The following is a 24561-nucleotide window of genomic DNA, read 5'->3' on the forward strand; positions in this document are numbered from 1 at the left end:
CTATGTTCATGGCTAGTGGTTCAGCTTCACATGAGGATGGAAGCACTCAGCCTCTCGCTAGAAAAATGAAAAGACTCAAGCTGGCAAAAGCACAGCAAAGAACTGTGCGTTCTTCGAAATCCCAAATCCACAAGGAGAGTCCAATTGTGTCGGTTGCGATGCCTGACCTTCCCAACACTGGACGTGAAGAGCATGCGCCTTCCACCATTTGCACGCCCCCTGCAAGTGCTGGAAGGAGCACCCGCAGTCCAGTTCCTGATAGTCAGATTGAAGATGTCAGTGTTGAAGTACACCAGGATGAGGAGGATATGGGTGTTGCTGGCGCTGGGGAGGAAATTGACAAGGAGGATTCTGATGGTGAGGTGGTTTGTTTAAGTCAGGCACCCGGGGAGACACCTGTTGTCCGTGGGAGGAATATGGCCATTGACATGCCTGGTGAAAATACCAAAAAAATCAGCTCTTCGGTGTGGAAGTATTTCAACAGAAATGCGGACAACATTTGTCAAGCCGTGTGTTGCCTTTGTCAAGCTGTAATAAGTAGGGGTAAGGACGTTAACCACCTCGGAACATCCTCCCTTATACGTCACCTGCAGCGCATTCATAATAAGTCAGTGACAAGTTCAAAAACTTTGGGCGACAGCGGAAGCAGTCCACTGACCAGTAAATCCCTTCCTCTTGTAACCAAGCTCACGCAAACCACCCCACCAACTCCCTCAGTGTCAATTTCCTCCTTCCCCAGGAATGCCAATAGTCCTGCAGGCCATGTCACTGGCAATTCTGACGAGTCCTCTCCTGCCTGGGATTCCTCCGATGCATCCTTGCGTGTAACGCCTACTGCTGCTGGCGCTGCTGTTGTTGCTGCTGGGAGTCGATGGTCATCCCAGAGGGGAAGTCGTAAGCCCACTTTTACTACTTCCACCAAGCAATTGACTGTCCAACAGTCCTTTGCGAGGAAGATGAAATATCACAGCAGTCATCCTGTTGCAAAGCGGATAACTGAGGCCTTGACAACTATGTTGGTGTTAGACGTGCGTCCGGTATCCGCCGTTAGTTCACAGGGAACTAGACAATTTCTTGAGGTAGTGTGCCCCCGTTACCAAATACCATCTAGGTTCCACTTCTCTAGGCAGGCGATACCGAGAATGTACACGGACGTCAGAAAAAGACTCACCAGTGTCCTAAAAAATGCAGTTGTACCCAATGTCCACTTAACCACGGACATGTGGACAAGTGGAGCAGGGCAGGGTCAGGACTATATGACTGTGACAGCCCACTGGGTAGATGTATGGACTCCCGCCGCAAGAACAGCAGCGGCGGCACCAGTAGCAGCATCTCGCAAACGCCAACTCTTTCCTAGGCAGGCTACGCTTTGTATCACCGGTTTCCAGAATACGCACACAGCTGAAAACCTCTTACGGCAACTGAGGAAGATCATCGCGGAATGGCTTACCCCAATTGGACTCTACTGTGGATTTGTGGCATCGGACAACGCCAGCAATATTGTGTGTGCATTAAATATGGGCAAATTCCAGCACGTCCCATGTTTTGCACATACCTTGAATTTGGTGGTGCAGAATTTTTTAAAAAACGACAGGGGCGTGCAAGAGATGCTGTCGGTGGCCAGAAGAATTGCAGGACACTTTCGGCGTACAGGCACCACGTACAGAAGACTGGAGCAACACCAAAAACGCCTGAACCTGCCCTGCCATCATCTGAAGCAAGAAGTGGTAACGAGGTGGAATTCAACCCTATATATGCTTCAGAGGTTGGAGGAGCAGCAAAAGGCCATTCAAGCCTATACAATTGAGCACGATATAGGAGGTGGAATGCACCTGTCTCAAGCGCAGTGGAGAATGATTTCAACGTTGTGCAAGGTTCTGCTGCCCTTTGAACTTGCCACACGTGAAGTCAGTTCAGACACTGCCAGCCTGAGTCAGGTCATTCCCCTCATCAGGCTTTTGTAGAAGAAGCTGGAGACATTGAAGGAGGAGCTAACACAGAGCGATTCCGCTAGGCATGTGGGACTTGTGGATGGAGCCCTTAATTCGCTTAACAAGGATTCACGGGTGGTCAATCTGTTGAAATCAGATCACTACATTTTGGCCACCGTGCTCGATCCTAGATTTAAAACCTACCTTGGATCTCTCTTTCCGGCAGACACAAGTCTGCAGGGGTTCAAAGACCTGCTGGTGAGAAAATTGTCAAGTCAAGCGGAACGCGACCTGTCAACATCTCCTCCTTCACATTCTCCCGCAAGTGGGGGTGCGAGGAAAAGGCTCAGAATTCCGAGCCCACCCGCTGGCGGTGATGCAGGGCAGTCTGGAGCGACTGCTGATGCTGACATCTGGTCCGGACTGAAGGACCTGCCAACGATTACGGACATGTCGTCTACTGTCACTGCATATGATTCTCTCCCCATTGAAAGAATGGTGGAGGATTATATGAGTGACCGCATCCAAGTAGGCACGTCAGACAGTCCGTACGTATACTGGCAGGAAAAAGAGGCAATTTGGAGGCCCTTGCACAAACTGGCTTTATTCTACCTAAGTTGCCCTCCCACAAGTGTGTACTCCGAAAGAGTGTTTTGTGCCGCCGCTCACCTTGTCAGCAATCGGCGTACGAGGTTACTTCCAGAAAATGTGGAGAAGATGATGTTCATTAAAATGAATTATAATCAATTCCTCCATGGAGACATTGACCAGCAGCAATTGCCTCCACAAAGTACACAGGGAGCTGAGATGGTGGATTCCAGTGGGGACGAATTGATAATCTGTGAGGAGGGGGATGTACACGGTGATATATCGGAGGATGATGATGAGGTGGACATCTTGCCTCTGTAGAGCCAGTTTGTGCAAGGAGAGATTAATTGCTTCTTTTTTGGTGGGGGTCCAAACCAACCCGTCATTTCAGTCACAGTCGTGTGGCAGACCCTGTCACTGAAATGATGGGTTGGTTAAAGTGTGCATGTCCTGTTTATACAACATAAGGGTGGGTGGGAGGGCCCAAGGACAATTCCATCTTGCACCTCTTTTTTCTTTAATTTTTCTTTGCGTCATGTGCTGTTTGGGGAGTATTTTTTTGAAGGGCCATCCTGCGTGACACTGCAGTGCCACTCCTAGATGGGCCAGGTGTTTGTGTCGGCCACTAGGGTCGCTTATCTTACTCACACAGCTACCTCATTGCGCCTCTTTTTTTCTTTGCGTCATGTGCTGTTTGGGGAGTGTTTTTTGGAAGGGCCATCCTGCGTGACACTGCAGTGCCACTCCTAGATGGGCCAGGTGTTTGTGTCGGCCACTAGGGTCGCTTATCTTACTCACACAGCTACCTCATTGCGCCTCTTTTTTTCTTTGCGTCATGTGCTGTTTGGGGAGTGTTTTTTGGAAGGGCTATCCTGCGTGACACTGCAGTGCCACTCCTAGATGGGCCAGGTGTTTGTGTCGGCCACTAGGGTCGCTTATCTTACTCACACAGCTACCTCATTGCGCCTCTTTTTTTCTTTGCGTCATGTGCTGTTTGGGGAGTGTTTTTTGGAAGGGCCATCCTGCGTGACACTGCAGTGCCACTCCTAGATGGGCCAGGTGTTTGTGTCGGCCACTAGGGTCCCTTATCTTACTCACACAGCTACCTCATTGCGCCTCTTTTTTTCTTTGCGTCATGTGCTGTTTGGGGAGTGTTTTTTGGAAGGGCCATCCTGCGTGACACTGCAGTGCCACTCCTAGATGGGCCAGGTGTTTGTGTCGGCCACTAGGGTTGCTTATCTTACTCACACAGCTACCTCATTGCGCCTCTTTTTTTCTTTGCGTCATGTGCTGTTTGGGGAGTGTTTTTTGGAAGGGCCATCCTGCGTGACACTGCAGTGCCACTCCTAGATGGGCCAGGTGTTTGTGTCGGCCACTAGGGTCGCTTATCTTACTCACACAGCTACCTCATTGCGCCTCTTTTTTTCTTTGCGTCATGTGCTGTTTGGGGAGTGTTTTTTAGAAGGGCCATCCTGCGTGACACTGCAGTGCCACTCCTAGATGGGCCAGGTGTTTGTGTCGGCCACTAGGGTCGCTTACCTTACTCACACAGCTACCTCATTGCGCCTCTTTTTTTCTCTGCGTCATGTGCTGTTTGGGGAGTGTTTTTTTGAAGGGCCATCCTGCGTGACACTGCAGTGCCACTCCTAGATGGGCCAGGTGTTTGTGTCGGCCACTAGGGTCGCTTATCTTACTCACACAGCTACCTCATTGCGCCTCTTTTTTTCTTTGCGTCATGTGCTGTTTGGGGAGTGTTTTTTGGAAGGGCCATCCTGCGTGACACTGCAGTGCCACTCCTAGATGGGCCAGGTGTTTGTGTCGGCCACTAGGGTCGCTTACCTTACTCACACAGCTACCTCATTGCGCCTCTTTTTTTCTTTGCGTCATGTGCTGTTTGGGGAGTGTTTTTTGGAAGGGCCATCCTGCGTGACACTGCAGTGCCACTCCTAGATGGGCCAGGTGTTTGTGTCGGCCACTAGGGTCGCTTATCTTACTCACACAGCTACCTCATTGCGCCTCTTTTTTTCTTTGCGTCATGTGCTGTTTGGGGAGTGTTTTTTGGAAGGGCCATCCTGCGTGACACTGCAGTGCCACTCCTAGATGGGCCAGGTGTTTGTGTCGGCCACTTTGTGTACATCCCCCTCCTCACAGATTATCAATTCGTCCCCACTGGAATCCACCATCACAGCTCCCTGTGTACTTTGTGGAGGCAATTGCTGCTGGTGAATGTCTCCATGGAGGAATTGATTATAATTCATTTTAATGAACATCATCTTCTCCACATTTTCTGGAAGTAACCTCGTACGCCAATTGCTGACAAGGTGAGCGGCGGCACTAAACACTCTTTCGGAGTACACACTTGTGGGAGGGCAACTTAGGTAGAATAAAGCCAGTTTGTGCAAGGGCCTCCAAATTGCCTCTTTTTCCTGCCAGTATACGTACGGACTGTCTGACGTGCCTACTTGGATGCGGTCACTCATATAATCCTCCACCATTCTTTCAATGGGGAGAGAATCATATGCAGTGACAGTAGATGACATGTCCGTAATCGTTGGCAGGTCCTTCAGTCCGGACCAGATGTCAGCATCAGCAGTCGCTCCAGACTGCCCTGCATCACCGCCAGCGGGTGGGCTCGGAAATTCTGAGCCTTTTCCTCGCACCCCCAGTTGCGGGAGAATGTGAAGGAGGAGATGTTGACAGGTCGCGTTCCGCTTGACTTGACAATTTTCTCACCAGCAGTTCTTTGAACCCCTGCAGACTTGTGTCTGCCGGAAAGAGAGATCCAAGGTAGGTTTTAAATCTAGGATCGAGCACGGTGGCCAAAATGTAGTGCTCTGATTTCAACAGATTGACCACCCGTGAATCCTTGTTAAGCGAATTAAGGGCTCCATCCACAAGTCCCACATGCCTAGCGGAATCGCTCTGTGTTAGCTCCTCCTTCAATGTCTCCAGCTTCTTCTGCAAAAGCCTGATGAGGGGAATGACCTGACTCAGGCTGGCAGTGTCTGAACTGACTTCACGTGTGGCAAGTTCAAAAGGTTGCAGAACCTTGCACAACGTTGAAATCATTCTCCACTGCGCTTGAGACAGGTGCATTCCACCTCCTATATCGTGCTCAGTTGTATAGGCTTGAATGGCCTTTTGCTGCTCCTCCAACCTCTGAAGAATATAGAGGGTTGAATTCCACCTCGTTACCACTTCTTGCTTCAGATGATGGCAGGGCAGGTTCAGGCGTTTTTGGTGTTGCTCCAGTCTTCTGTACGTGGTGCCTGTACGCCGAAAGTGTCCCGCAATTCTTCTGGCCACCGACAGCATCTCTTGCACGCCCCTCTCGTTTTTTAAATAATTCTGCACCACCAAATTCAAGGTATGTGCAAAACATGGGACGTGCTGGAATTTGCCCATATTTAATGCACACACAATATTGCTGGCGTTGTCCGATGCCACAAATCCACAGGAGAGTCCAATTGGGGTAAGCCATTCTGCGATGATCTTCCTCAGTTGCCGTAAGAGGTTTTTAGCTGTGTGCGTATTCTGGAAAGCGGTGATACAAAGCGTAGCCTGCCTAGGAAAGAGTTGGCGTTTGCGAGATGCTGCTACCGGTGCCGCCGCTGCTGTTCTTGCGGCGGGAGTCTATACATCTACCCAGTGGGCTGTCACAGTCATATAGTCCTCAGTCTGCCCTGCTCCACTTGTCCACATGTCCGTGGTTAAGTGGACATTGGGTACAACTGCATTTTTTAGGACACTGGTGAGTCTTTTTCTGAGGTCTGTGTACATTTTCGGTATCGCCTGCCTAGGGAAATGGAACCTAGATGGTATTTGGTACCGGGGACACAGTACCTCAAACAAGTCTATAGTTGGCTCTGCAGTAATGATGGATACCGGAACCACGTTTCTCACCGCCCAGGATGCCAAGGCCTCAGTTATCCGCTTTGCAGCAGGATGACTGCTGTGATATTTCATCTTCCTCGCAAAGGACTGTTGGACAGTCAATTGCTTGGTGGAAGTAGTAAAAGTGGTCTTACGACTTCCCCTCTGGGATGACCATCGACTCCCAGCAGCAACAACAGCAGCGCCAGCAGCAGTAGGCGTTACACGCAAGGATGCATCGGAGGAATCCCAGGCAGGAGAGGACTCGTCAGAATTGCCAGTGACATGGCCTGCAGGACTATTGGCATTCCTGGGGAAGGAGGAAATTGACACTGAGGGAGTTGGTGGGGTGGTTGGCGCGAGCTTGGTTACAAGAGGAAGGGATTTACTGGTCAGTGGACTGCTTCCGCTGTCGCCCAAAGTTTTTGAACTTGTCACTGACTTATGATGAATGCGCTGCAGGTGACGTATAAGGGAGGATGTTCCGAGGTGGTTAACGTCCTTACCCCTACTTATTACAGCTTGACAAAGGCAACACACGGCTTGACAAATGTTGTCCGCATTTCTGTTGAAATACTTCCACACCGAAGAGCTGATTTTTTTTGTATTTTCACCAGGCATGTCAATGGCCATATTCCTCCCACGGACAACAGGTGTCTCCCCGGGTGCCTGACTTAAACAAACCACCTCACCATTAGAATCCTCCTGGTCAATTTCCTCCCCAGCGCCAGCAACACCCATATCCTCCTCATCCTGGTGTACTTCAACACTGACATCTTCAATCTGACTATCAGGAACTGGACTGCGGGTGCTCCTTCCAGCACTTGCAGGGGGCGTGCAAATGGTGGAAGGCGCATGCTCTTCACGTCCAGTGTTGGGAAGGTCAGGCATCGCAACCGACACAATTGGACTCTCCTTGTGGATTTGTGATTTCGAAGAACGCACAGTTCTTTGCTGTGCTTTTGCCAGCTTAAGTCTTTTCATTTTTCTAGCGAGAGGCTGAGTGCTTCCATCCTCATGTGAAGCTGAACCACTAGCCATGAACATAGGCCAGGGCCTCAGCCGTTCCTTGCCACTCCGTGTGGTAAATGGCATATTGGCAAGTTTACGCTTCTCCTTCGACGATTTTATTTTAGATTTTTGAGTCTTTTTTTTACTGATATTTGGTGTTTTGGATTTTACATGCTCTGTACTATGACATTGGGCATCGGCCTTGGCAGACGACGTTGATGGCATTTCATTGTCTTGGCCATGACTAGTGGCAGCAGCTTCAGCACGAGGTGGAAGTCGATCTTGATCTTTCCCTATTTTTGGAACCTCAACATTTTTGTTCTCCATATTTTAATAGGCACAACTAAAAGGCACCTCAGGTAAACAATGGAGATGGATGGATACTAGTATACTTATGGATGACGAGTGACTGCCGACACAGAGGTAGCTACAGCCGTGGACTACCGTATTGCGTCTGCTAGTATAGACTGGATGATAATGATATAAAAAATATATATATATCACTACTGCAGGACAGATATATATTATATAATGACGGACCTGCTGGACACTGTCAGCAGCAGACTCCTAAACTACTAGTATGAAGAAGATAGAAAAAAAAACCCCACCACAGGTAGGTATACAATTATGGACGAGCACTGCCGACACAGAGGTAGCTACAGCCGTGGACTCCCGTACTGCGTCTGCTAGTATAGACTGGATGATAATGATATAAAATATATATATATATCACTACTGCAGGACAGGTATATATTATATAATGACAGACCTGCTGGACACTGTCAGCAGCAGACTTCTAAACTACTAGTATGAAGAAGATAGAAAAAAAAAACCCACCACAGGTAGGTATACAATTATGGACGAGCACTGCCGACACAGAGGTAGCTACAGCCGTGGACTACCGTACTGCATCTGCTAGTATAGACTGGATGATAATGATATAAAATATATATATATATCACTACTGCAGGACAGGTATATATTATATAATGACGGACCTGCTGTACACTGTCAGCAGCAGACTCCTAAACTACTAGTATGAAGAAGATAGAAAAAAAAACCCACCACAGGTAGGTATACAATTATGGACGAGCACTGCCGACACAGAGGTAGCTACAGCCGTGGACTACCGTACTGCGTCTGCTAGTATAGACTGGATGATAATGATATAAAAATATATATATATCACTACTGCAGGACAGGTATATATTATATAATGATGGACCTGCTGTACACTGTCAGCAGCAGACTCCTAAACTACTAGTATGAAGAAGATAGAAAAAAAACCCCACCACAGGTAGATATACAATTATGGACGAGCACTGCCGACACAGAGGTAGCTACAGCCGTGGACTACCGTACTGCGTCTGCTAGTATAGACTGGATGATAATGATATAAAAAATATATATATATCACTACTGCAGGACAGGTATATATTATATAATGACGGACCTGCTGGACACTGTCAGCAGCAGACTCCTAAACTACTAGTATGAAGAAGATAGAAAAAAAAACCCACCACAGGTAGGTATACAATTATGGACGAGCACTGCCGACACAGAGGTAGCTACAGCCGTGGACTACCGTACTGCGTCTGCTAGTATAGACTGGATGATAATGATATAAAAAAAAAATATATATCACTACTGCAGGACAGGTATATATTATATAATGACGGACCTGCTGGGCACTGTCAGCAGCAGACTCCTAAACTACTAGTATGAAGAAGATAGAAAAAAAAAAAACCACCACAGGTAGGTATACAATTATGGACGAGCACTGCCGACACAGAGGTAGCTACAGCCGTGGACTACCGTACTGCGTCTGCTAGTATAGACTGGATGATAATGATATAAAAAATATATATATATCACTACTGCAGGACAGGTATATATTATATAATGATGGATCTGCTGGACACTGTCAGCAGCAGACTCCTAAACTACTAGTATGAAGAAGATAGAAAAAAAAAACCACCACAGGTAGGTATACAATTATGGACGAGAACTGCCGACACAGAGGTAGCTACAGCCGTGGACTACCGTACTGCGTCTGCTAGTATAGACTGGATGATAATGATATAAAAAATATATATATATCACTACTGCAGGACAGGTATATATTATATAATGACGGACCTGCTGGACACTGTCAGCAGCAGACTCCTAAACTACTAGTATGAAGAAGATAGAAAAAAAAAACCCACCACAGGTAGGTATACAATTATGGACGAGCACTGCCGACACAGAGGTAGCTACAGCCGTGGACTACCGTACTGCGTCTGCTAGTATAGACTGGATGATAATGATATAAAAAATATATATATATCACTACTGCAGGACAGGTATATATTATATAATGACGGACCTGCTGGACACTGTCAGCAGCAGACTCCTAAACTACTAGTATGAAGAAGATAGAAAAAAAACCCCACCAAAGGTAGGTATACAATTATGGACGAGCACTGCCGACACAGAGGTAGCTACAGCCGTGGACTACCGTACTGCGTCTGCTAGTATAGACTGGATGATAATGATATAAAAAATATATATATCACTACTGCAGGACAGGTATATATTATATAATGACGGACCTGCTGGACACTGTCAGCAGCAGACTCCTAAACTACTAGTATGAAGAAGATAGAAAAAAAAACCCACCACAGGTAGGTATACAATTATGGACGAGCACTGCCGACACAGAGGTAGCTACAGCCGTGGACTACCGTACTGCGTCTGCTAGTATAGACTGGATGATAATGATATAAAAATATATATATATCACTACTGCAGGACAGGTATATATTATATAATGATGGACCTGCTGTACACTGTCAGCAGCAGACTCCTAAACTACTAGTATGAAGAAGATAGAAAAAAAAACCCACCACAGGTAGATATACAATTATGGACAAGCACTGCCGACACAGAGGTAGCTACAGCCGTGGACTACCGTACTGCGTCTGCTAGTATAGACTGGATGATAATGATATAAAAAATATATATATATCACTACTGCAGGACAGGTATATATTATATAATGACGGACCTGCTGGACACTGTCAGCAGCAGACTCCTAAACTACTAGTATGAAGAAGATAGAAAAAAAAACCCACCACAGGTAGGTATACAATTATGGACGAGCACTGCCGACACAGAGGTAGCTACAGCCGTGGACTACCGTACTGCGTCTGCTAGTATAGACTGGATGATAATGATATAAAAAAAAAATATATATCACTACTGCAGGACAGGTATATATTATATAATGACGGACCTGCTGGGCACTGTCAGCAGCAGACTCCTAAACTACTAGTATGAAGAAGATAGAAAAAAAAAAAACCACCACAGGTAGGTATACAATTATGGACGAGCACTGCCGACACAGAGGTAGCTACAGCCGTGGACTACCGTACTGCGTCTGCTAGTATAGACTGGATGATAATGATATAAAAAATATATATATATCACTACTGCAGGACAGGTATATATTATATAATGATGGATCTGCTGGACACTGTCAGCAGCAGACTCCTAAACTACTAGTATGAAGAAGATAGAAAAAAAAAAACCACCACAGGTAGGTATACAATTATGGACGAGCACTGCCGACACAGAGGTAGCTACAGCCGTGGACTACCGTACTGCGTCTGCTAGTATAGACTGGATGATAATGATATAAAAAATATATATATATCACTACTGCAGGACAGGTATATATTATATAATGACGGACCTGCTGGACACTGTCAGCAGCAGACTCCTAAACTACTAGTATGAAGAAGATAGAAAAAAAAAACCCACCACAGGTAGGTATACAATTATGGACGAGCACTGCCGACACAGAGGTAGCTACAGCCGTGGACTACCGTACTGCGTCTGCTAGTATAGACTGGATGATAATGATATAAAAAATATATATATATCACTACTGCAGGACAGGTATATATTATATAATGACGGACCTGCTGGACACTGTCAGCAGCAGACTCCTAAACTACTAGTATGAAGAAGATAGAAAAAAAACCCCACCAAAGGTAGGTATACAATTATGGACGAGCACTGCCGACACAGAGGTAGCTACAGCCGTGGACTACCGTACTGCGTCTGCTAGTATAGACTGGATGATAATGATATAAAAAATATATATATCACTACTGCAGGACAGGTATATATTATATAATGACGGACCTGCTGGACACTGTCAGCAGCAGACTCCTAAACTACTAGTATGAAGAAGATAGAAAAAAAAACCCACCACAGGTAGGTATACAATTATGGACGAGCACTGCCGACACAGAGGTAGCTACAGCCGTGGACTACCGTACTGCGTCTGCTAGTATAGACTGGATGATAATGATATAAAAAATATATATATATCACTACTGCAGGACAGGTATATATTATATAATGACGGACCTGCTGGACACTGTTAGCAGCAGACTCCTAAACTACTAGTATGAAGAAGATAGAAAAAAAAAACCAACCACAGGTAGGTATACAATTATGGACGAGCACTGCCGACACAGAGGTAGCTACAGCCGTGGACTACCGTACTGCGTCTGCTAGTATAGACTGGATGATAATGATATAAAAAATATATATATATCACAACTGCAGGACAGGTATATATTATATAATGACGGACCTGCTGGACACTGTCAGCAGCAGACTCCTAAACTACTAGTATGAAGAAGATAGAAAAAAAACCCCACCACAGGTAGGTATACAATTATGGACGAGCACTGCCGACACAGAGGTAGCTACAGCCGTGGACTACCGTACTGCGTCTGCTAGTATAGACTGGATGATAATGATATAAAAAATATATATATATCACTACTGCAGGACAGGTATATATTATATAATGACGGACCTGCTGGACACTGTCAGCAGCAGACTCCTAAACTACTAGTATGAAGAAGATAGAAAAAAAACCCCACCACAGGTAGGTATACAATTATGGACGAGCACTGCTGACACAGAGGTAGCTACAGCCGTGGACTACCGTACTGCGTCTGCTAGTATAGACTGGATGATAATGATATAAAAAATATATATATATCACTACTGCAGGACAGGTATATATTATATAATGACGGACCTGCTGGACACTGTTAGCAGCAGACTCCTAAACTACTAGTATGAAGAAGATAGAAAAAAAAACCAACCACAGGTAGGTATACAATTATGGACGAGCACTGCCGACACAGAGGTAGCTACAGCCGTGGACTACCGTACTGCGTCTGCTAGTATAGACTGGATGATAATGATATAAAAAATATATATATATCACTACTGCAGGACAGGTATATATTATATAATGACGGACCTGCTGGACACTGTTAGCAGCAGACTCCTAAACTACTAGTATGAAGAAGATAGAAAAAAAAACCAACCACAGGTAGGTATACAATTATGGACGAGCACTGCCGACACAGAGGTAGCTACAGCCGTGGACTACCGTACTGCGTCTGCTAGTATAGACTGGATGATAATGATATAAAAAATATATATATATCACTACTGCAGGACAGGTATATATTATATAATGACGGACCTGCTGGACACTGTCAGCAGCAGACTTCTAAACTACTAGTATGAAGAAGATAGAAAAAAAACCCCACCACAGGTAGGTATACAATTATGGACGAGCACTGCCGACACAGAGGTAGCTACAGCCGTGGACTACCGTACTGCGTCTGCTAGTATAGACTGGATGATAATGATATAAAAAATATATATATATCACTACTGCAGGACAGGTATATATTATATAATGACGGACCTGCTGGACACTGTCAGCAGCAGACTCCTAAACTACTAGTATGAAGAAGATAGAAAAAAAACCCACCACAGGTAGGTATACAATTATGGACGAGCACTGCCGACACAGAGGTAGCTACAGCCGTGGACTACCGTACTGCGTCTGCTAGTATAGACTGGATGATAATGATATAAAAAATATATATATCACTACTGCAGGACAGGTATATATTATATAATGACGGACCTGCTGGACACTGTCAGCAGCAGACTCCTAAACTACTAGTATGAAGAAGATAGAAAAAAAACCCCCACCACAGGTAGGTATACAATTATGGACGAGCACTGCAGACACAGAGGTAGCTACAGCCGTGGACTACCGTACTGCGTTTGCTAGTATAGACTGGATGATAATGATATAAAAAATATATATATATCACTACTGCAGGACTGGTATATATTATATAATGACGGACCTGCTGGACACTGTCAGCAGCAGACTCCTAAACTACTAGTATGAAGAAGATAGAAAAAAAAACCCACCACAGGTAGGTATACAATTATGGACGAGCACTGCCGACACAGAGGTAGCTACAGCCGTGGACTACCGTACTGCGTCTGCTAGTATAGACTGGATGATAATGATATCAAAAATATATATATATCACTACTGCAGGACAGGTATATATTATATAATGACGGACCTGCTGGACACTGTCAGCAGCAGACTCCTAAACTACTAGTATGAAGAAGATAGAAAAAAAAAACCCCACCACAGGTAGGTATACAATTATGGACGAGCACTGCCGACACAGAGGTAGCTACAGCCGTGGACTACCGTACTGCATCTGCTAGTATAGACTGGATGATAATGATATAAAAAAAATATATATATCACTACTGCAGGACAGGTATATATTATATAATGACGGACCTGCTGGACACTGTCAGCAGCAGACTCCTAAACTACTAGTTTGAAGAAGATAGAAAAAAAAAACCCACCACAGGTAGGTATACAATTATGGACGAGCACTGCCGACACAGAGGTAGCTACAGCCGTGGACTACCGTACTGCGTCTGCTAGTATAGACTGGATGATAATGATATAAAAAATATATATATATCACTACTGCAGGACAGGTATATATTATATAATGACGGACCTGCTGGACACTGTCAGCAGCAGACTCCTAAACTACTAGTATGAAGAAGATAGAAAAAAAAAAACACCACAGGTAGGTATACAATTATGGACGAGCACTGCCGACACAGAGATAGCTACAGCCGTGGACTACCGTACTGCGTCTGCTAGTATAGACTGGATGATAACGATATAAAAAATATATATATATCACTACTGCAGGACAGGTATATATTATATAATGACGGACCTGCTGGACACTGTCAGCAGCAGACTCCTAAACTACTAGTATGAAGAAGATAGAAAAAAAAAACCCACCACAGGTAGGTATACAATTATGGACGAGCACTGCCGACACAGAGGTAGCTACAGCCGTGGACTACCGTACTGCGTCTGCTAGTATAGACTGGATGATAATGATATAAAAAATATATATATATCACTACTGCAGGACAGGTATATATTATATAATGACGGACCTGCTGGACACTGTCAGCAGCAGACTCCTAAACTACTAGTATGAAGAAGATAGAAAAAAAAACCCACCACAGGTAGGTATACAATTATGGACGAGCACTGCCGACACAGAGGTAGCTACAGCCGTGGACTACCGTACTGCGTCTGCTAGTATAGACTGGATGATAATGATATAAAAAATATATATATATCACTACTGCAGGACAGGTATATATTATATAATGACGGACCTGCTGGACACTGTCAGCAGCAGACTCCTAAACTACTAGTATGAAGAAGATAGAAAAAAAAACCCACCACAGGTAGGTATACAATTATGGACGAGCACTGCCGACACAGAGGTAGCTACAGCCGTGGACTACCGTACTGCGTCTGCTAGTATAGACTGGATGATAATGATATAAAATATATATATATCACTACTGCGGGACAGGTATATATTATATAATGACGGACCTGCTGGACACTGTCAGCAGCAGACTCCTAAACTACTAGTATGAAGAAGATAGAAAAAAAAACCCACCACAGGTAGGTATACAATTATGGACGAGCACTGCCGTTACAGATGTAGCTACAGCCGTGGACTACCGTACTGCGTCTGCTAGTATAGACTGGATGATAATGATATAAAAAATATATATATATCACTACTGCAGGACAGGTATATATTATATAATGACGGACCTGCTGGACACTGTCAGCAGCAGACTCCTAAACTACTAGTATGAAGAAGATAGAAAAAAAACCCCACCACAGGTAGGTATACAATTATGGACGAGCACTGCCGACACAGAGGTAGCTACAGCCGTGGACTACCGTACTGCGTCTGCTAGTATAGACTGGATGATAATGATATAAAAAATATATATATATCACTACTGCAGGGACAGGTATATATTATATAATGACGGACCTGCTGGACACTGTCAGCAGCAGACTCCTAAACTACTAGTATGAAGAAGATAGAAAAAAAAACCCCACCACAGGTAGGTATACAATTATGGACGAGCACTGCCGACACAGAGGTAGCTACAGCCGTGGACTACCGTTACTGCGTCTGCTAGTCTAGACTGGATGATAATGATATAAAAATATATATATATCACTACTGCAGGACAGGTATATATTATATAATGACGGACCTGCTGGACACTGTCAGCAGCAGACTCCTAAACTACTAGTATGAAGAAGATAGAAAAAAAAACCCCACCACAGGTAGGTATACAATTATGGACGAGCACTGCCGACACAGAGATAGCTACAGCCGTGGACTACCGTACTGCGTCTGCTAGTATAGACTGGATGATAATGATATAAAATATATATATATATCACTACTGCAGGACAGGTATATATTATATAATGACGGACCTGCTGGACACTGTCAGCAGCAGACTCCTAAACTACTAGTATGAAGAAGATAGAAAAAAAAACCCCACCACAGGTAGGTATACAATTATGGACGAGCACTGCCGACACAGAGGTAGCTACAGCCGTGGACTACCGTACTGCGTCTGCCCTAGTAATAGACTGGATGATAATGATATAAAAAATATATATATATCACTACTGCAGGACAGGTATATATTATATAATGACGGACCTGCTGGACACTGTCAGCAGCAGACTCCTAAACTACTAGTATGAAGAAGATAGAAAAAAAACCCACCACAGGTAGGTATACAATTATGGACGAGCACTGCCGACACAGAGGTAGCTACAGCCGTGGACTACCGTACTGCGTCTGCTAGTATAGACTGGATGATAATGATATAAAAAATATATATATATCACCTACTGCAGGACAGGTATATATTATATAATGACGGACCTGCTGGACACTGTCAGCAGCAGACTCCTAAACTACTAGTATGAAGAAGATAGAAAAAAAAAACCCACCACAGGTAGGTATACAATTATGGACGAGCACTGCAGACACAGAGGTAGCTACAGCCGTGGACTACCGTACTGCGTCTGCTAGTATAGACTGGATGATAATGATATAAAAAATATATATATATCACTACTGCAGGACTGGTATATATTATATAATGACGGACCTGCTGGACACTGTCAGCAGCAGACTCCTAAACTACTAGTATGAAGAAGATAGAAAAAAAAACCCACCACAGGTAGGTATACAATTATGGACGAGCACTGCCGACACAGAGGTAGCTACAGCCGTGGACTACCGTACTGCGTCTGCTAGTATAGACTGGATGATAATGATATAAAAAATATATATATATCACTACTGCAGGGACAGGTATATATTATATAATGACGGACCTGCTGGACACTGTCAGCAGCAGACTCCTAAACTACTAGTATGAAGAAGATAGAAAAAAAAAACCCCACCACAGGTAGGTATACAATTATGGACGAGCACTGCCGACACAGAGGTAGCTACAGCCGTGGACTACCGTACTGCATCTGCTAGTATAGACTGGATGATAATGATATAAAAAAAATATATATATCACTACTGCAGGACAGGTATATATTATATAATGACGGACCTGCTGGACACTGTCAGCAGCAGACTCCTAAACTACTAGTATGAAGAAGATAGAAAAAAAAAACCACCACAGGTAGGTATACAATTATGGACGAGCACTGCCGACACAGAGGTAGCTACAGCCGTGGACTACCGTACTGCGTCTGCTAGTATAGACTGGATGATAATGATATAAAAAATATATATATATCACTACTGCAGGACAGGTATATATTATATAATGACGGACCTGCTGGACACTGTCAGCAGCAGACTCCTAAACTACTAGTATGAAGAAGATAGAAAAAAAAAAACCCACCACAGGTAGGTATACAATTATGGACGAGCACTGCCGACACAGAGGTAGCTACAGCCGTGGACTACCGTACTGCGTCTGCTAGTATAGACTGGATGATAATGATATAAAATATATATATATCACTACTGCAGGACAGGTATATATTTATAATGACGGACCTGCTGGACACTGTCAGCAGCAGACTCCTAAACTACTAGTATGAAGAAGATAGAAAAAAAAACCCACCACAGGTAGGTATACAATTATGGACGAGCACTGCCGTTACAGATGTAGCTACAGCCGTGGACTACCGTACTGCGTCTGCTAGTATAGACTGGATGATAATGATATAAAAAATATATATATATCACTACTGCAGGACAGGTATATATTATATAATGACGGACCTGCTGGACACTGTCAGCAGCAGACTCCTAAACTACTAGTATGAAGAAGATAGAAAAAAAAACCCCACCACCAGGTAGGTATACAATTATGGACGAGCACTGCCGTTACAGATGTAGCTACAGCCGTGGACTACCGTACTGCGTCTGCTAGTATAGACTGGATGATAATGATATAAAAAATATATATATATCACTACTGCAGGACAGGTATATATTATATAATGACGGACCTGCTGGACACTGTCAGCAGCAGACTCCTAAACTACTAGTATGAAGAAGATAGAAAAAAAAACCCCACCACAGGTAGGTATACAATTATGGACGAGCACTGCCGACACAGAGGTAGCTACAGCCGTGGACTACCGTACTGCGTCTGCTAGTATAGACTGGATGATAATGATATAAAAATATATATATATCACTACTGCAGGACAGGTATATATTATATAATGACGGACCTGCTGGACACTGTCAGCAGCAGACTCCTAAACTACTAGTATGAAGAAGATAGAAAAAAAAACCCACCACAGGTAGGTATACAATTATGGACGAGCACTGCCGACACAGAGGTAGCTACAGCCGTTGACTACCGCACTGCGTCTGCTAGTCTAGACTGGATGATAATGATATAAAAAATATATATATATCACTACTGCAGGACAGGTATATATTATATAATGACGGACCTGCTGGACACTGTCAGCAGCAGACTCCTAAACTACTAGTATGAAGAAGATAGAAAAAAAACCCACCACAGGTAGGTATACAATTATGGACGAGCACTGCCGACACAGAGGTAGCTACAGCCGTGGACTACCGTACTGCGTCTGCTAGTATAGACTGGATGATAATGATATAAAAAAATATATATATATCACTACTGCAGGACAGGTATATATTATATAATGACGGACCTGCTAGACACTGTCAGCAGCAGACTCCTAAACTACTAGTATGAAGAAGATAGAAAAAAAAACCCACCACAGGTAGTATACAATTATGGACGAGCAACTGCCGACACAGAGGTAGCTACAGCCGTGGACTACCGTACTGCGTCTGCTAGTATAGACTGGATGATAATGATATAAAAAATATATATATATCACTACTGCAGGACAGGTATATATTATATAATGACGGACCTGCTGGACACTGTCAGCAGCAGACTCCTAAACTACTAGTATGAAGAAGATAGAAAAAAAAAACCCACCACAGGTAGGTATACAATTATGGACGAGCACTGCCGACACAGAGGTAGCTACAGCCGTGGACTACCGTACTGCGTCTGCTAGTCTAGACTGGATGATGATATAAAAAATATATATATATCACTACTGCAGGACAGGTATATATTATATAATGACGGACCTGCTGGACACTGTCAGCAGCAGACTCCTAAACTACTAGTATGTAGAAGATAGAAAAAAAACCCACCACAGGTAGGTATACAATTATGGACGAGCACTGCCGACACAGAGGTAGCTACAGCCGTGGACTACCGTACTGCGTCTGCTAGTATAGACTGGATGATAATGATATAAAAAAAATATATATATCACTACTGCAGGACAGGTAATATATTATATAATGACGGACCTGCTGGACACTGTCAGCAGCAGACTCCTAAACTACTAGTAAGAAGAAGATTAGAAAAAAAAACCCCACCACAGGTAGGTATACAATTATGGACGAGCACTGCCGACACAGAGGTAGCTACAGCCGTGGACTACCGTACTGCGTCTGCTAGTATAGGACTGGATGATAATGATATAAAAAATATATATATATCACTACTGCAGGACAGGTATATATTATATAATGACGGGACCTGCTGGACACTGTCAGCAGCAGACTCTCTAAACTACTAGTATGAAGAAGATAGAAAAAAAAACCCACCACAGGTAGGTATACAATTATGGACGAGCACTGCCGACACAGAGGTAGCTACAGCCGTGGACTACCGTACTGCGTCTGCTAGTATAGACTGGATGATAATGATATAAAAATTATATATATATCACTACTGCAGGACAGGTATATATTATATAATGACGGACCTGCTGGACACTGTCAGCAGCAGACTCCTAAACTACTAGTATGAAGAAGATAGAAAAAAAAAACCTACCACAGGTAGGTATACAATTATGGACGAGCACTGCCGACACAGAGGTAGCTACAGCCGTGGACTACCGTTACTGCGTCTGCTAGTATAGACTGGATGATAATGATATAAAAAATATATATATATCACTACTGCAGGACAGGTATATATTATATAATGACGGACCTGCTGGACACTGTCAGCAGCAGACTCCTAAACTACTAGTATGAAGAAGATAGAAAAAAAAAACCCACCACAGGTAGGTATACAAATTATGGACGAGCACTGCCGACACAGAGGTAGCTACAGCCGTGGACTACCATACTGCGTCTGCTAGTATAGACTGGATGATAATGATATAAAAATTATATATATATCACTACTGCAGGACAGGTATATATTATATAATGACGGACCTGCTGGACACTGTCAGCAGCAGACTCCTAAACTACTAGTATGAAGAAGATAGAAAAAAAAAAACCTACCACAGGTAGGTATACAATTATGGACGAGCACTGCCGACACAGAGGTAGCTACAGCCGTGGACTACCGTACTGCGTCTGCTAGTATAGACTGGATGATAATGATATAAAAAATATATATATATCACTACTGCAGGACAGGTATATATTATATAATGACGGACCTGCTGGACACTGTCAGCAGCAGACTCCTAAACTACTAGTATGAAGAAGATAGAAAAAAAAAACCCACAACAGGTAGGTATACAATTATGGACGAGCACTGCCGACACAGAGGTAGCTACAGCCGTGGACCTACCGTACTGCGTCTGCTAGTATAGACTGGATGATAATGATTTAAAAAATATATATATATCACTACTGCAGGACAGGTATATATTATATAATGACGGACCTGCTGGACACTGTCAGCAGCAGACTCCTAAACTACTAGTATGAAGAAGATAGAAAAAAAAAAAAACCCACCACAGGTAGGTATACAATTATGGACGAGCACTGCCGACACAGAGGTAGCTACAGCCCGTGGACTACCATACTGCGTCTGCTAGTATAGACTGGATGATAATGATATAAAATATATATATATCACTACTGCAGGACAGGTATATATTATATAATGACGGACCTGCTGGACACTGTCAGCAGCAGACTCCTAAACTACTAGTATGAAGAAGATAGAAAAAAAAACCCCACAACAGGTAGGTATACAATTATGGACGAGCACTGCCGACACAGAGGTAGCTACAGCCGTGGACTACCGTACTGCGTCTTGCTAGTATAGACTGGATGATAATGATATAAAAAAAATATATATATCACTACTGCAGGACAGGTATATATTATATAATGACGGACCTGCTGGACACTGTCAGCAGCAGACTCCTAAACTACTAGTATGAAGAAGATAGAAAAAAAAACCCCACCACAGGTAGGTATACAATTATGGACGAGCACTGCCGACACAGAGGTAGCTACAGCCGTGGACTACCGTACTGCGTCTGCTAGTATAGACTGGATGATAATGATATAAAAAATATATATATATCACTACTGCAGGACAGGTATATATTATATAATGACGGACCTGCTGGACACTGTCAGCAGCAGACTCCTAAACTACTAGTATGAAGAAGATAGAAAAAAAAACCCACCACAGGTAGGTATACAATTATGGACGAGCACTGCCGACACAGAGGTAGCTACAGCCGTGGACTACCGTACTGCGTCTGCTAGTATAGACTGGATGATAATGATATAAAAATTATATATATATCACTACTGCAGGACAGGTATATATTATATAATGACGGACCTGCTGGACACTGTCAGCAGCAGACTCCTAAACTACTAGTATGAAGAAGATAGAAAAAAAAACCCCACCACAGGTAGGTATACAATTATGGACGAGCACTGCCGACACAGAGGTAGCTACAGCGTGGACTACCATACTGCGCCTGCTAGTATAGACTGGATGATAATGATATAAAAATTATATATATATCACTACTGCAGGACAGGTATATATTATATAATGACGGACCTGCTGGACACTGTCAGCAGCAGACTCCTAAACTACTAGTATGAAGAAGATAGAAAAAAAAAACCTACCACAGGTAGGTATACAATTATGGACGAGCACTGCCAACACAGAGGTAGCTACAGCTGTGGACTACCGTACTGCGTCTGCTAGTATAGACTGGATGATAATGATATAAAAAATATATATATATCACTACTGCAGGACAGGTATATATTATATAATGACGGACCTGCTGGACACTGTCAGCAGCAGACTCCCTAAACTACTAGTATGAAGAAGATAGAAAAAAAAAACCCACCACAGGTAGGTATACAATTATGGACGAGCACTGCCGACACAGAGGTAGCTACAGCCGTGGACTACCATACTGCGGTCTGCTAGTATAGACTGGATGATAATGATATAAAAAATATATATATATCACTACTGCAGGACAGGTATATATTATATAATGACGGACCTGCTGGACACTGTCAGCAGCAGACTCCTAAACTACTAGTATGAAGAAGATAGAAAAAAAAAACCCACCACAGGTAGGTATACAATTATGGACGAGCACTGCCGACACAGAGGTAGCTACAGCCGTGGACTACCGTACTGCGTCTGCTAGTATAGACTGGATGATAATGATATAAAATATATATATATCACTACTGCAGGACAGGTATATATTTTATAATGACGGACCTGCTGGACACTGTCAGCAGCAGACTCCTAAACTACTAGTATGAAGAAGATAGAAAAAAAAAACCCACCACAGGTAGGTATACAATTATGGGACGAGCACTGCCGTTACAGATGTAGCTACAGCCGTGGACTACCGTACTGCGTCTGCTAGTATAGACTGGATGATAATGATATAAAAATATATATATATCACTACTGCAGGACAGGTATATATTATATAATGACGGACCTGCTGGACACTGTCAGCAGCAGACTCCTAAACTACTAGTATGAAGAAGATAGAAAAAAAAACCCACCACAGGTAGGTATACAATTATGGACGAGCACTGCCGTTACAGATGTAGCTACAGCCGTGGACTACCGTACTGCGTCTGCTAGTATAGACTGGATGATAATGATATAAAAAATATATATATATCACTACTGCAGGACAGGTATATATTATATAATGACGGACCTGCTGGACACTGTCAGCAGCAGACTCCTAAACTACTAGTATGAAGAAGATAGAAAAAAAACCCCACCACAGGTAGGTATACAATTATGGACGAGCACTGCCGACACAGAGGTAGCTACAGCCGTGGACTACCGTACTGCGTCTGCTAGTATAGACTGGATGATAATGATATAAAAAATATATATATATCACTACTGCAGGACAGGTATATATTATATAATGACGGACCTGCTGGACACTGTCAGCAGCAGACTCCTAAACTACTAGTATGAAGAAGATAGAAAAAAAAAACCCCACAACAGGTAGGTATACAATTATGGACGAGCACTGCCGACACAGAGGTAGCTACAGCCGTGGGACTACCGTACTGCGGGTCTGCCTAGTATAGACTGGATGATAATGATATAAAAAAATATATATATATCACTACTGCAGGACAGGTATATATTATATAATGACGGACCTGCCTGGACACTGTCAGCAGCAGACTCCTAAACTACTAGTATGAAGAAGATAGAAAAAAAAAACCCACCACAGGTAGGTATACAATTATGGACGAGCACTGCCGACACAGAGGTAGCTACAGCCGTGGACTACCATACTGCGCCTGCTAGTATAGACTGGATGATAATGATATAAAAATTATATATATATCACTACTGCAGGACAGGTATATATTATATAATGACGGACCTGCTGGACACTGTCAGCAGCAGACTCCTAAACTACTAGTATGAAGAAGATAGAAAAAAAAAACCTACCACAGGTAGGTATACAATTATGGACGAGCACTGCCAACACAGAGGTAGCTACAGCTGTGGACTACCGTACTGCGTCTGCTAGTATAGACTGGATGATAATGATATAAAAAATATATATATATCACTACTGCAGGACAGGTATATATTATATAATGACGGACCTGCTGGACACTGTCAGCAGCAGGACTCCTAAACTACTAGTATGAAGAAGATAGAAAAAAAAACCCACCACAGGTAGGTATACAATTATGGACGAGCACTGCCGACACAGAGGTAGCTACAGCCGTGGACTACCATACTGCGTCTGCTAGTATAGACTGGATGATAATGATATAAAAAATATATATATATCACTACTGCAGGACAGGTATATATTATATAATGACGGACCTGCTGGACACTGTCAGCAGCAGACTCCTAAACTACTAGTATGAAGAAGATAGAAAAAAAAACCCACCACAGGTAGGTATACAATTATGGACGAGCACTGCCGACACAGAGGTAGCTACAAGCCGTGGACTACAGTAACTGCGTCTGCTAGTAT

This window comes from Pseudophryne corroboree, chromosome 1 (assembly GCF_028390025.1).
Source record: "Pseudophryne corroboree isolate aPseCor3 chromosome 1, aPseCor3.hap2, whole genome shotgun sequence".
Taxonomy (NCBI): Eukaryota; Metazoa; Chordata; class Amphibia; order Anura; family Myobatrachidae; genus Pseudophryne; species Pseudophryne corroboree.